Source organism: Micrasema longulum, unplaced genomic scaffold (assembly GCF_059751315.1).
Source record: "Micrasema longulum isolate JH-2025_06_02 unplaced genomic scaffold, ASM5975131v1 h1tg000098l, whole genome shotgun sequence".
Classification (NCBI taxonomy): Eukaryota; Metazoa; Arthropoda; class Insecta; order Trichoptera; family Brachycentridae; genus Micrasema; species Micrasema longulum.
Window position 1 is genome coordinate 554,156 of NW_028277304.1, and position 15,984 is coordinate 570,139.

A 15,984-nucleotide genomic window follows, 5' to 3' on the forward strand; every position below is an offset into this window, starting at 1 on the left:
GCCTACGTGTTGTTTTTGTTGTAATTGGTTGTTTTAACTAATTAACGCGCATAAAATGTCTTTAGTTATAAGATACAAGTACTGTTTAATTCTGATGTGCACAAACACTACGGTGAAGACGCAAAATAAAGCTTTTTTCGCCATTCCTAGTACCTATTGAAAAAATGCAGAAAAAATGGTTTAACGCATTTGAACGTTATGAAACGAGATGTTAAAAAAAAAAACCACTATTCTTTTTTCCGTAGGTCTTGTTCAGTACAAAATACTATATTTTATGGTGTAGACTGTAGACTATAAACATTTATTAACAGTAGGTACTGAAATTAGCACTTATAAAGCTTGACAGGTACTACAATACTAAAATAGTTAATTTTTTGAACGTTATTGTTTATATTTGTATTATATTTCTGTACTTATGTTACCTAGTTTAATTTGTGGAACTATTGGTTTTCTATATGAATAAAAAATAAAATTACAAAAAAAATCCTGTATGAAAACCTACCTTATTTATTTGTGAAATTTATTGCATTTACAAAATGGCAACTGACCTTAAGATGCTGGAAAGTCTTCACACTTGCAGGAATCTATTATTTCCTAGACTTCATCGCAAATCAACGTCACCGAGTACGATTTGGTTCTAACTTTAAGTTCTGCTGGGATGACTCGACCTTTTACCATTCAAATATCACTCGTCCGTTTTACTTGAATGTAATCTATGGCACTGTCTCCGTAATTTACCCTAGCTGATATATTAATAAGTAAATCACATTTAATAAAAAAAAGGCATTAACACGCACTCGAGCAACAGAGATGTTTACAAGCAATGGTATTTTATGGATTATGTTGTGTCAAAGTCACGTTACTTCCCTTTTGCATTAAATGTACGCTAAACAATATATTTATATTACATGCAAATAATACAACTATTTGAATGAATACATTCTGGAAGCAAAAATTATATATTTGCTTACCTTACGGCCTTTACATTTCTATACTCGAACTTAAAAAGTTTGGATTGGATGAGAAAAAAATACCCATCATGATTATATCTCTTTTGGGCAAGTTATCGGACTTTCCTTGTAAAAAAACCAATTTTAGTCATAATGCTATGGATGTTTATAAATGAAAACAAAAAAAAAACAAAGGAAAAGACGAAATTTAACTAGAAAAAACAAATAAAAAGCCACAAGCCGCCCGCGTCGGAGTATCTCAGTATAGGATTTGAGTAAACGTAGGATATATAAGTCACGCGTGACGTCATCAACCCTTTTGGCCAGTTACGGGCCGTTTTATTTCTATCAAACTTTAAATAGGAAATTATAAATGAAAACATTCGTTTCAGATTTTGATAGTAATATGGTTCGAATCGTAAAAATATTCTTTAAATACTGAATACATTAAAAATCATATCCCCAGTTTATGAAAATACCCTATTGCACTCCAGGTACTGAAATTATACAATAAACTACCAGAAAAAAATAAACAAAAGACTTAGACAACCTTAAACGTGAAATATTCATAGAATATAAATTTAAAAATGTGTTTTTTTTGTTTTGTGAATGTAATCCGTAAGGGTTTATAAATAAATTTCAAATAAAAAATATAATAATAATGATTATGTGCCGTTGACGAAGCAAAGTTTGGTCACCCTTAACGTCATCCCCTTTCATCTTATAAATCCATTGTATTCTTCCTACCCTCCTGCCTTTATGTTAACCGATTCATTTTAAATCTCTTACCCTTTCTAAAATATTACCAAATAATTTCTGTTACATCATAATTTTACCATTTAGAGAAATTACATGCTTTTTTTTACGTACAGCCAAACTAAGTACGTCTCAGTCAACAAACGGTTTCTATATTCAGTCCAATAATCATAGGTACACTCCTATAACGCGGTTTCCATATAATGCGTTTTTCGTGCAAGAAAACATTTCAACAACGTAATTCGAAAACCAAGATGGACATTTGGAAAGTGTATACGATTTTTGGCCCATTAAAAAAAGGCAAAAATATGTTTTAGTGATGATGGATGAAACGAATATAATATGTTATAAATTATTTTTTTTCTTAGTAATTTTTTTTTTTAATTTTCTATTTTATTATATGAACTATGTATCATATTTAATAATCCTTCACTCTAATTACAAATATTTATTGCCAGTAGTATTATGTTTGTATGTAATTTTGTTTATTAAACGTATGCCGTTAGTTACCCAGGACAAATTAAATATATAATGTTTTTTTCTAAAGAGCATTATACGCGTGTTATATTTTATTTTTATTTATTATTTTTATTTTTTATGTTTTTTTTTAATTTTTATTTGCATTATTATTATTTATTATACAAAAATATTTTATTTGCAATTTCCGAATTACTAATAACATTTCTTAAGTTTTCATTTAATTTTACTTTATTACTGGGTTATTATAATGTGTACACTTGATTAATAACTTGCATAACTGTAGAAAATGATTACTGGCTGTTTTTATAATTTAAGTTCCAATGTACCATCTTTATATGAATTATATGTTAAACACTTGTTTTTTCCCAAATATATATTTTCAAAATATTTTTATTCATACAAATACATACACATTACAAAAAAATACAATAATAACGTATCCCAAACTCTATGAGGCCGAGGGGCCTGTGTTGAGTTGGAATACAACATAATGGAAAGTGGAAGCGCGTACATAATTCAATAATAGCAAAAATTGAAATTACATATTTTCATACATAAACATACATATATTTCAAAGGGCATTTGAACAACACGCTTAATAGTATATAAATCTCTGTAATAATATCTCGCAGTAGTCTCCTGCAATGGTCTCTTCCCTTAGACAAAATCCAGACTTGTACACTCCTCTTGAAAATGGCTTTCGTTTTGGAGAACTTAATAATTGTCTTAACTTGTCTAATGTCCAGTACCTTCATGAACTCTCAGATGGGAAAGTGGGGGACATCGCAGCATCACTCTTAAGCTAGGGTTTCCTAGGACAGCGGTGCCCGTATTTTAACGGCCGTAGTGAACGGTGATGCAGTGGACAGCCGTCGTAAAGGTGACTAGAGTGTGGTTTTCTAGGAAAACGGTGTTATCAACACCATTTAACACCGTTTTCCTAGGAAACCACTCTCTAATCACCTTTACGACGGCTGTTCACTGCATCACCGTTCACTACGGCCGTTAAAATACGGGCACTGCTGTCCTAGGAAACCCTAGCTTTAGTATTAATTTTTGTACGTTTATTAGGGGGTTCATGATAAACGCAGTGCAACCTCCCCAGCCCACTATACCATAGATTACGACTGACTGGAAAAAAGCAAAATACACAGTTCTGAGAGTGCAGTTAAATAAATAAGTATCCTTCACAACTTAGGCTTTGAGAATTATATTTATGAAACATAATATCATATATCTAATAATGTAATGTAGAACAAATCAGTCTGATTTATTTATTATTTCATTATTTCTGAAATTCGCTTTGCGTGGTTTCTGTATGACGTGGTACGAATAATCTGATTTGTATCAATTTCGATTTGCTTAATAATAGGCAATCCGTCATACGGATTATAATTAATGGCGCACTATACCTAAATATCAAATTGAAGTTCAGAAAAATTATAATTTTGAAAAAATTAGTAGGTACATTAGTATGTTATAATATAGATTATATTTTTTTCTTAATGTATTTATTGAAGATATTTTATAAAGCGCCATTTTTGTTAAGATCACCTCAAGGGGGCTGAAACGTACCTTCTTTTGTTCATTTAATTTATGCTTTATTAAAATTATAAATTTTTATTTGATTTCATCGTTTTCTAATTTCAGTTTTGTTTTTTACTAAATATATTTCTTTACTTAAATTTAGGTAGATGTTATCCTGTGTTTATTATGTTGATGACCTTTCGTTGGCTGATTTAAGTAGTCGCATTTACACGCTGTGTAACATTCACCATTCTGCCTATGTTTGAACATCTGCATTTCTTCAATCCTTCCGTCTGTTGATCTTTATAAAGTTATATACTGACTTTTTCTACTGACATTTCTTGGTGGAACTGCGGTTTAATTATAATAATAAAAATACTTTATAGTTTTATTTCACTTTTATTTATAATTATTATTTTTTTTTTTTTACCAGTGACCGGGTTTCGTCGTGACCGACATCGTCAGACTGGTGGGAGACTAAACAAACTTCTATGTTATATACGTGTTATATAAGTGCAAGCAGGGGTTGTAAATCATGATTTTATATAATTATGTAAATAAATGAATTTAAATTAAAATCATTTAAGTATAAGGTAATTAAATGAAGGTAATTAAATTTATAAAATAATTATAAATAGAAGGGGAATAAAACTTTAAAGTATTTTTATCATTATAATTAAGTTATATACTGATACCTCTATTGATGCGGGTGACATGATGTCCGAATTAATAACTCTCAAGAGAGTTGAATCCAGTTCATGTCTATAAAAATTTGAATCGACTAAAAATATTGTTGACAATACATCAAATAGTTTATATTACTTTGATTAAATCCTAACAAGGTTAAACACGTTGCGAATTATATTTTTATAAAAATTTTCCATGGTTTTTATAATTGTGTATATTATCCATAATTTGTTTGTGTAAATCTTAGATATTTCTACTCTTTAATTAATTTATGTATTCTATACAAGCATCTGTATCAAGTAATACTTTAAAATTTTTATGCCCAGCATTGCATGTACGTATTCAAATAGATTTTGTCGATATTTTCCACGTGTTCTCGTGAATACTTCAAGGGTACAGATTGCTTACTACAGCGTTGAATCAGATCATGTGTGAAGAGTCGATACAAATCAGACGAGGTCTTGGGTACTCACCCAGTACCTACTTATCGTCAGCTGCAATACGCGAGAATCTCCTTCCTCTGCCGTCTGCATTCTTCTACTGTGGAAGCCATTTTCTCCGCGCCTGCGCTGTCGCTAATCGGGGCGAATTTAGCCCCTATTTCGTCCAGCCACGCGCTAATATATACCTACATATCCCCTCACCCTGTGTATATCCCTAAGTCAGGTCATACGATTTTTTTCAGGACGCCTATACCGTCCGCATTTGTCCTTTAACAAAACTGCCACATCGAATCTCGCATCAATTTTTGCATCGAATCTAGACGTTATATTAAGTGATGTTGTGTTCCGCGCTTTCGTTTCCCGTTTGCTGTTTGATCGATAACTTTCTCAGCCTTCTTCAATTATTTACCACAAGTGCCAAGTTTACGTCTGAGTGATGATTTTGTGAATATTTTGCGTTTTACAAGAAAACTGTCAAATTAACCCCGCTCAAAGCTGGTTTCTGCAATCCAAATATCGATGAAAATTTACTGTAAATAATTTTACTGTGTATTTTTGTTATGTTTTGCTATGATCCTGCTCATTAAATTTAAGCATTTTAAAAGGCGCGTGAGAGATATAAAAATTAATTTAATTTTTCATGTGTAATCCATGAACGAGAAGTTTCTACTTCCGTTTTATCGAATCAAAATATTGTGATAATTTGTTTACGTGGGCCTATTAAAATAACAACAAAACCCGATCGTTCTGCGTTTTTGCTGAATGGATAATGTTAGTGTGTTTTTTAATATACATTCGAGGTGACACAAAGTATTGGTGGAAGTGAACTAAAAGATAAAAGTAATATTAGTGAATGCGTTGAATGGCATTGTTTCTGTTGGATTTGTGTCTCGTACCGTCCATATCAATGTCAGACAAGGAACCCGAGAAGCCCTGGCGGCTGAAATACAAACTAACGACGCTTGAGCGGCGTGACTGTGCTGCCGCCACGTAGCGACCAACTGTAAGTACAGACTGAGAAAATGGCGCCGCTTTCCCGCTTTTTTTCACGTCACTTTTCACAGCAACGTTCAACTCCCGTTTACACTAACGATGTTACATGCTTATATCTTTCTTTTATATTTGCAGATTATTCCTTTTAATGTTTTTACGTAAATATGCTTATTTTTCTTAATAGAAAATAGATGACACCAATGACGTATAATTAAATAGACGCGTTGTCAGTCGGAAAACAAAACATTTCAATTTTCTAACGGACTTTCGTTGTGAACGGACATGACTCTTTAAATAATAATGCCGCGTGTGTGATGAGAAAATACTTTAACTACTCTGTAACTGGGAAAAATAGTACAGTATATAACTGCACTCGTAAATACAGTCCTATTTATCGAGTGACTAGATAATTTACTTTATTTTTAAGTACGTTTTTCTCAATTTAAAAGTACATAAATAATTACAGTAACTGATGCCAGCTAGTGTCGTTACTATGGTAACGAGTTAAAACTGAATTAATATTTGCTTGTGTATCGTAATTCTCTATCTCTGCTTTCTATGATGAGGAAGTTCAGAGGTTTTTTGAAAAAAAAAAAATATTTGTATATAGACTATGAAACTGCCAAAAATATTTTTTTTTCTTTTTTATGTATCGTATTATCAGTACCATGATTTTTCAAAGTTTTGTATTTTTGAAATTACTCCGCGTATGACGTCTCAAGTTCTCTTCCGCTTCTTCTAAGTCAGTTCTGCCGATTGGTCCGTATACGGTAAGTTAACCGGAAACCTCCCACAACTCTTTTATCATTGGTTGATTTATATGAACTAGTACCGTCGTTCAAATTCATTCGTTTTTATCAAAATACTTTTTAATATTTTTTTTGTTCATTTTCAAGAAACTTTGCTGCATAATTTAGTGCTCTAATTTTTACCGCTCGTAAAAAAACATTTTTTGTACATAATTTTCCGTAGGGCTGAAGTTCCTTATTTTTGATAGCAACGCAATATTTGCTATATATAAGAGGTTGCTAGTATAAAGTAACGTATCTATTTATTTAACGTCGGCTTTTTTAATTTTATTTTTACAACAACATTCCAGGAAGCCCAATTTTAGTGGTGAATTGCATGGAACACCCTGGCTCGAGAAAAATAACTGTTTTATGTGTTCTCACCGGGATCCGAGCCCGGAACCTTCTGTGTATGAGTCAAGGGCCTTAATCACTTCACCCCGGAGGTTGCTAGTAGATAAAACATTTTTTGAAATTTATCTATTCATACAAAGATACATGTTACAAAATAATAATGACGTATCCCTAACTCTATTAGGCCAATAGCCCTTGTCTGGAGTTGGGATGCAACATAATGGAAAGTAGATGCTTGCATATTATTAATGAATACCCACCATCAATAAAAAATATTACATAAACATATTTTTTTATAAACATATGTGGTGGTATTCTGGATCTTCTCTACCCCCTAGAGAGTCATTAATTTGAAGATTTTTGTTTTTAATGTGACGACACTTTGCTTTATATAATGCCCACACTGATGATTAAATGTCAAATGGTGTATAAAACTGCTTTAAAAACGAAAATCAAACTAATACAGTTTAAAAAATTACAACAGGGATGGAGAATACCTTAAATAAGAGAATATGGAAGTCTAGGAATTTACAGAGCTTATGACCTGTCATTGGCTGGTTCAAGTAGCCAAAGTAGGTAAAAATTGTTCATAATTATTATCGGGATGTAAATCGTTTTTCTTTCATCGCTTATCTAAATTTCTAATGAGGAACTTAAGCCCTACGGGAAATTGGATACAAAAAATGTTTTCGTACGCGTGGTAAAAATTAGAGCATTAAATTGTAGTGCAAAGTTTTTTAAAAATGTACAGAAAAAATACTAAAAAATATTTTGATAAAAACGCACTACTTTAAATGACGTCACTGGTTCATGTGAATCAACCTATGATCTGAGAGCTATGGAAGATTTCCGGTCTGCTTGTCGCTTCTGGACCAATGGGAAGAACTGAATGAGAATAAGCTGAAATGAACCTCTGACGTCACACGAGGAGTTATTTCAGAAATACAAAACTTTAAAAAATCGTAGCGCCGATAATACGATATGTAAAAGTTTAAAAAAAAAAAAATTACTTAGTTTAACAGTCTATTAACAAATAAAAAATTTGAAAAAAACCACTGAACTTCCTCATTACCAGATACAAACATAATTAAAATGACATTTTAATTTAAACTTACAAAAAAGTTAAGTCTTCAGAAACATAAATATTCGGTTTCACGGACTCATTTGAATTTCGCTAAAATTAACCCTTCTTTCTCCGAACTGCTTAATGTTTTTTTTTTTTATTAATCTCCCAACCGGATATACTCGTATGAAGGCCTAAAAATACATTTTAAATACGTCAGGACAAGATGAATGGAAGAATACTTTTTTACTTTTTTATTTTTTATTCATCTGCATAGGTTCGGGCTATGACGTATGACCCCTTGGTCCCCTTAGTATCGGTGTTCAAATCCTGCTGTCCTGGTTCAATTTCAGTTCGACATGAAATATTGAATGAAAGGGGAATTCGAGAGTGCAATATTTCATTTTCATGGATTCACACCTGAAGCGTAATGCTGATTGCCTTACCTTCACGTAACAGATGAGCGATGTACGCTGCATATCGGAACGGACAGGGTTTGATGATAGTAAATTATAAAGTTGAATGGTTCTTTTATTTTTTTTTTTATTTGTTAATATGTATCATATTATCTGCGCTATGATTTTTTAAAGTTTTGTGTTTTTTGGAATTACTCCGTGTGTGACGTCTCAAGTTCTCTTCTCCTTCTTCTCGATGAGTTCTGCTGATTGGTCAGTTGATTTACTGCAAACCGGGAATCCTTCACAATTATCTTATCATTGGTTGATTCGGAAGAACTAGTGACGTCATGCAAAGTAGTTCGTTTTTATCGTCCGTCGTTCGTTCGTGTATTTTTTTGCGCGTGTAAGAATTTTTACATCCATTTTACATCCAATTTCCCGTAGGGCTGAACTTTATCATTCCGTTTTGTAACCCAGTTATTATCTATTATTTAAAATAAATCTTATTATTAATTAGATTAGATTAAATAAATCTAATCTAATTAAAAATAATAAAAACAGCATTATAATATTGTACACCAATTTCTGTGTATCTCGATTATCTGTTCTATGTAAGTAAAATGATCAGTCTCACGCTATTTATTTATTTCTTTATACTTTAACATTGTTTGTATTCTTTTTTTTATACAAAATAATGTTCCCTCACAGTGGAATGTGTCCAGGAACTATGAAGTATTGTATTGAAAAACCGAATTTTAATGAATGTAATATAATATATTGGAGCTCAAATGAAAGAATTTATTTATTTATTACATATACCGTCTTAACCATTGACGAAACTTGCATTAGGAAAAATATTTTCTAGAAACTGAACAAACATAACACAAATATAATACATGTGAAAGTACTTCCTCCACATACCCGAAAAACCGTTTTGAAAATCTTGGGTCTTTTATCGGTATCGCTTATACAAAAAAAGCCATGTTTTAATATTTTCAATTTTTCTATATCATATAAGTATCGCGATTTTCCGTTTCTGTTTCAGTTTCGGCCAAAATGAAGCCGAAATCCGGTTTCGGTTTCTGATGAAAATCTTGTTTCGGTCGGACACTACTTTCTATCTCTAGAAACAAAATAAATTCAGTACATTCTGACATACGAAAAATATTGTATAAAACGAATAGTATGTCAATGAACCTTTATATTATTTCTTCCCTCAACAACCCTTCGCCCTTACTCTAGACTCTACATAATATATAGGGTGCATTAAATATGCATGCTCATTTTGGTACAAATATCCCTCGATCCTGTTCTCCTATAAAAAACAGCAGCTGTTGTCACTTCATAAATAACACCGCTGTGTTAAAAAATCATTGTGTTCCATATTTGAAACATTTTTTGCGTAAATTTTATTAACATTGCGTTGATTGGTGGAAAAGGTTGGAAAATGGCCAAAATGATCTAAACTGATTTCTTGACATAATTTAACACATTAATTATTTAATTAGCCAAGGTGAATAGAATCCGTATATGAATATTTAGATGGCAGCTACGTATACTATCGTATCTTACAAAATGTCACATTTCGTTTTTTTACAATTACGTGTTGACAATTACAGTACAATAACTTTTATTCAAATTTAAAACATCAACAGATGAAAGAATTGAAGGAATATAGATCTTTAAATATAGGCAGAATGGTAAATGTTACACAGTGTGTAAAGTGGCCACTCAAACCAGTCATTGACAGGTCATAAGCCCTGTAGATGCCTAGACTTCTATATTACCTTCTCTTAAATGTTCTTCATCTCTGTTGTGATATGTTAATATATTCAATTTAAAAAAAAACACTACCAGGTACTCGTGTGTGTGTGTATATTAATTTATTTATTATATATATACGGCCTAAGCCAATTACAACAGTTACATGAAAAAACATAAATGCAAGAAACTGAACAAAAAGAACATAAAACTATTTAGCAAAGACAAACAAGGGCAAAATAATAATTGTATACAATATATTAAAAAAAAAACGAAAAACCAAAAACTTTGAGCTAAACCATGCCAATCCAACTTCATCCCACACTGTTTAGTCGCGAAGAGATCTACGAAAAGCCGGAAGATCTATCCCAAAAAATTCCAAGTCGTGTGATGAATTGACTAATCTACACATTCTGGACATTGGGGCATAAAAACCAAAGTTGCTCTTAGAAGGTTTTATAAATAGCAGATTTTGACTTCTGGTGACACGGTTGGGAACATGAAAAGAAATTGATTGCAACAGAGATGGGACATCACTTAAAGCATTAAGTATTTTGAAAATGCATATAAGGTCCATCTCAGTTCTACGTCTCTCCAATGAAGACAGATTAAGAGATTGCTCTATTTCAAAATAAGAATAATTACCCCTTTGTTATCCGAGCAACCATGCTACTTTTCTTAAAAAACGGTGTTGGACAGACTCGATATGGTCAATATGAGTCCTGTAGAATGGAGACCAAATAGGAGAAGCGTATTCTAGATGGGGTCGAACTAGTGAGCAATAAAGAGTTTTGATGGTATTAATATTTTTGAAGTCCGCCGTCACTCTATTGATAAAACCGAGAAGTTTGAGAGATTTGTTTACAACATTATCAATGTGTTCACGATAGGAGAGTTTACCATCTAAAGTAATGCCAAGATCCTTTATTGACGAAACCATTGAAAGGGAAGTATTTTTTAGTTTGTAGTTGAATTGTATAGGTTTTTTTCGTCGCGAGAAAGATATTATTTTACATTTGTCAATGTTAAGTTGAAGACAATTGATGTCGCACCATTCATTAAAACAATTAATATCATGTTGAAAAAGAATAATTTGTTAAATATGTATAATTTTCAATTGATACCAGCCCCCTACAAAATGATGGCAAGAAAAAAAAATCCTACACTGGCCCATTTAGACCCAAGGCACAGGCGTATGAAATTACTGAAGGAAATATTGAAATATATTCATTATTTTCTCTCGTTTCTTTTCTATACATGTCACTTCTAGGATTCCAATCATCTCTCTCTACCTCTATCCATATTGATTCCGGGAAAAGCTTAACGCCTTGAAATCTTGCCAGAATGAGAATTTCATATTCGAGGATACGCGGATTCACCGCCGCGAATTGCAGCTACACACTCAGCAAAAGAGCGCATCATTTCCCCTTCACCGAAACAAAATTACGGTAGCCGAAGCCACTCTTCGGCTCATGAACCTCGCTGTCCTTTAGACTAATGTGAAAATGGCCTGTAGTCTCGCCATTCTGTCTCCGCCACGATTCAGCAAGGCGCGACGGAATATTTCAGATGAATCTGAATGCGCGGCCGAAGTTTAAACAATAAACCCGGTTTGACCCGTTCATTTCTTGCAGTATTATCTGGTAGCTTTGGTTAACCCACGGTGGACACGCAACATTTGGTTTTATTTTTCAAACACTTAATACGCGAATACAAACATACCAATGCGGACGAAAATTTAAACTCTAGTGCACTTAAAATACTTAAACATATTTTCATTTATTAATTTTATAGAGACGCAGCTTATTGTTGCAAAACAAGGAACTTTATTACGTATTGGATGTGTATGCTTTCTCACGATCGCTTTTATCAAAATATATCGTCTTTTTGGATGATTCCTGTTGGTTGGATTCATTCAGACGTTTCGGCTACTGTTGTAGATATTTTTTTATTTTCATGTTTTATGGTTTTTACCATTCTTGGTAATACTTGCCAGAAACAAACAGTATTTAAAAATATTAAATGGGGCAAAACAATATTACAGACAAGGCAGAAAAAACAGATTAACCTTAAACAACTTTAAAATACAAAAAAACAAAATAAATCTTATAATTAAAATAGCAATAATTAATAAAACAAAAATCGCAATATTAATATGGATTATTAAGAAAAACACCCAAAACCTTGATAATACATATTTTACAACAAAAATATATAATAAAAACTTATTTGACATATGTGTACTATTCTAGAGATAAAGATAATATATGAGAACTCAACATATAACAACAGAGATGAAGAACATTTAAGAGAAGGTAATAAAGAAGTCAAGGCATCTACAGGGCTTATGACCTGTCAATGGCTGGTTTAAGTGGCCACTCTACACACTGTGTAACATTCACCATTCTTTCATACTGGAACATCTATATTCCTTTAATTCTTTCATCTGTCTATGTTTGTGATTGTTTGTGTTTCAGCTCTTTAACTTCACAAACATCAACAGATGAAAGAATTAAAGGAATATAGATTTTCCAGTATGGGCAGAATGGTGAATGTTACAAAGTGTGTAAAGTGGTCAATCAAACCAGCCAATGACAGGTCATGAGCCCTGTAGATGCCTAGACTTCTATATTATCTTCTCTAAAATATTCTTCATCTCTGTTGTAATATGTTGATTTAATTTATCCTTAAATTAATGATGAGCATTGGTTTGTATGTTCCTGATAATTGCGTAAGATAGTGTCAGCATAGATTGTACCATATTTTTATATACAGAACCAACTTGCCAATGGTTATGCCAGATATTAAACTGCAATATTTCATTTTACTGGACTGGCGCCTGAAGCGTTACGCAGATCGCCTTGCCTTCGTATAACAGATGGTATACGCAGCATTTAACATATGTACTTATGCTATATCATATGCACCATCTCGAGTGCGGACTGGGGTATGGTGATTTATTATAATAAAGGCACAAAATAAAATTCAAAATTCAAATGTTTTAGGAATATGTGTTAAACAACTCATAAATTGCATTGTTATTTTGAGAGCACACATAAGAATATGTATGCCCTACTGCCAGCAAAAATTAGATCTCAGAGATTCAAGTTCTTCAGAACTCTAAGAAACACTCTTGGACTGAAATGGGATTCTCATATCAAGGATATCTACTGACATACAAAAATACTTCCTTTCAAGGTGATGCCATTGCATGACACAACCAATATTATTTTGAATATCATAAACTTTTCTGCTCACACAAATTTAAAATACACATTTGATCACGATATTCACAACTACAATACGCGTAACTCAGGGAATCTTCATGTCATGAAGATACAAGATACATTGTATCTAAATTTCGCTCAACGATGTTCGGCAAAAGGTCTTTGGAAAATATTGGCCATTTCGAATTTAATAAACTGCCCGATGAGCTACAACACGAAAAGTCGAATAGCAAATCCAAAAGTGTCGCAATCAAAAATATTACTTAAATCATTTGATAGTGATAGTTATTAATGTAATTTATATAGACGGTGTAAAGTGCTGTGTTTTATGTTTCGTATATTATGTTTTCTTATTATTTCGGATGTATTAACTGTGTATGATATTATGTATTGTCACAAAAGTGTTTTCTTTGTATGTACGGTCCCAAATGAGTTTTTTTTTTAAAACTCCTGGGAGTATAATATCTACTGTATATATTATACGAGTATGTTTCATGAAAATAAAAATAAAATAATAATAATAATCTACTTGATTTTACAATGTTATTTTATTAAATGAACTTATTAAAGTAACCCGCTGAAAACACGTAGTAAGCTAAATATTTATCTTTATTTTGAGGTTAATATTCCTATTTATATGAACGTCATTTGTGCGGATTTAACAGAACTGATCATGTTGTTGGCTGATTTTAGTTTATTCCTTTAAGAAAGCAATACTCAGAATTTGATTGTTCTTAATCCTTTTTTCCTCATTGCAATCCTCTTTTCGCGTATCCTTTTTGATAACATTATTTTTATTAAAGTATTTTAACGATACATTCACTTATATTTTGATTTCCGCAAAGTTTAACTATAATTTATTATGCATTGTCTGCCGCAAATGCGTCACCGGCGCCATTAGATAGTTATAATACTAATGCTCGGTAAAAGGGGGTGTAAAATGCGCATTAATATACTTTTTTGTTATTTTATTACACTTTCGCTTGTAATCCTTATAGTTTTTTCCCTGTACTGAAATCAATAACACATCCGGGCTTTTAGAAAATAATTTCCATGTAATATCTGTATCAATGAATTTTTTTAATAACTCCTGGATGTATAATATGTACTTTTTGTGTTATATGTTTTATTAATAACAAAAAATATTTCGTACATTCTATTACTAGTATATTACTATAATTTATGATTACTGCACGATACTGCCTAAAAAATACATTTTTTGATGAACATACCAATGTGACTATTTTATAATTCAAAAAGGAATGGCCCACGATCAGACGCTGTAGTCTTTGTGGGCATTTGCATTATGTAAATAATATATGTATGAAAAATAAACAAAAAAAAATTTAAAAGTGGTCGCTTTACATGCTGTGTTCACCATTCTGCCTATGTTTGAATGTTTATATTTTTTTAACTCTTCCACAGGTAGATTTTTGACGAACACTTGACTAACTAACATACTCTATCGCCGTCCGAATTGGGAAAATTAGATTGAGTTGTTGCTCTGGCGGTGATAAGGCCATTAAAAGCAGTTTATGTAAATTATATAATTAAAAAAACACAAATCTTATGTAAACAAATAAATATATATTTTTAAAATAATATTTTGGCGAGGCTTTCAATGTAGATTTTTAAGGGCGTGATTCCATGCAGGCTTGGTCACCCCGAAAAATTGGCTTTGGCCAAACACCACATAGATATGGGGATAAGTTTTTCTTACGGAGACTGAAAAGTCACCTGACAATATTGGTAAAAAACCGATCGAGATTTTTAAACATCCTTACATTATAAATAAGGGTACAAATCCTAAGTACATTACCTTACATATGTATTATTATAACACCAACCAGCTGATAGACGCTGTAATTCGATCCGAAACATCAGAAAAGAGCGCGCACGACGCAAGGCATATTAACCCAGAAAACCCAGTGTGCAAAATATAAAATTGTCATTCACGGAGAAATGTTATGGTAGAAAATGTAACGCAGCTTTTGGAAAATATAAATATCAAAATGTCCACTGGGTGCATATTATAAAAGCTTACCGCAGAGGACATTCTGACCACAGGAAGATTTACCCTAATTAAACGATAAATTTGCCCGTACGAAATGTACGTTGGTATTTTCAGTTTTAAAAACTGCGTTTGCACGCTGCGGCAAACTTTATTTAAAAATATTTATTCTTCTGGGGAAAACCAAGTTACAGCAGAGTTTACCAAATGGATATTCCGTAAATAAGTAACATAAAACGTAAGAAAATCATTCGATTTCGCCATTTTAAAATGCCGTACTTTCAAAATCATCATCATTTATCATTTCCTTCCGCACATTATGGTGCATAGGGCATTTAATGAGTTCAATCGTAGCGTATCACCATTAAATTTTCATTTGACATAAAACTGTCATTTTTGTACGTGAACTGGGATTCGCTTCTTCTGGAAGAGATGTACGAGTATTCCACATAAATCGATACATATTATATAAGCTGGAAGTTTCGGCTATGATATCAGCTTTTGGCTGTTTGCTATCCAAATATGACTCGTCTTATTTAAAAAGCC

General features: G+C 32.1%; 1 protein-coding gene across 3 annotated transcripts in view; it reads left to right on the forward strand.

The window, feature by feature from the left end:
* The window catches only part of LOC148284657 (uncharacterized protein CG43867), a 650,259-nt gene that overhangs the window by 547,197 nt on the left and 87,078 nt on the right, over positions 1-15,984 (forward strand). Inside the window, exon 1 of one of the 3 annotated variants that reach the window (XM_088237015.1) lies at positions 5,248-5,846. The exons of the other annotated variants lie outside the window; for them this stretch is intronic. The gene's annotated coding sequence lies outside the window, so the exon portion shown is untranslated. Of the gene's footprint in view, positions 1-5,247; positions 5,847-15,984 lie in introns of those variants that run through there. 3 annotated transcript variants of the gene reach the window in all.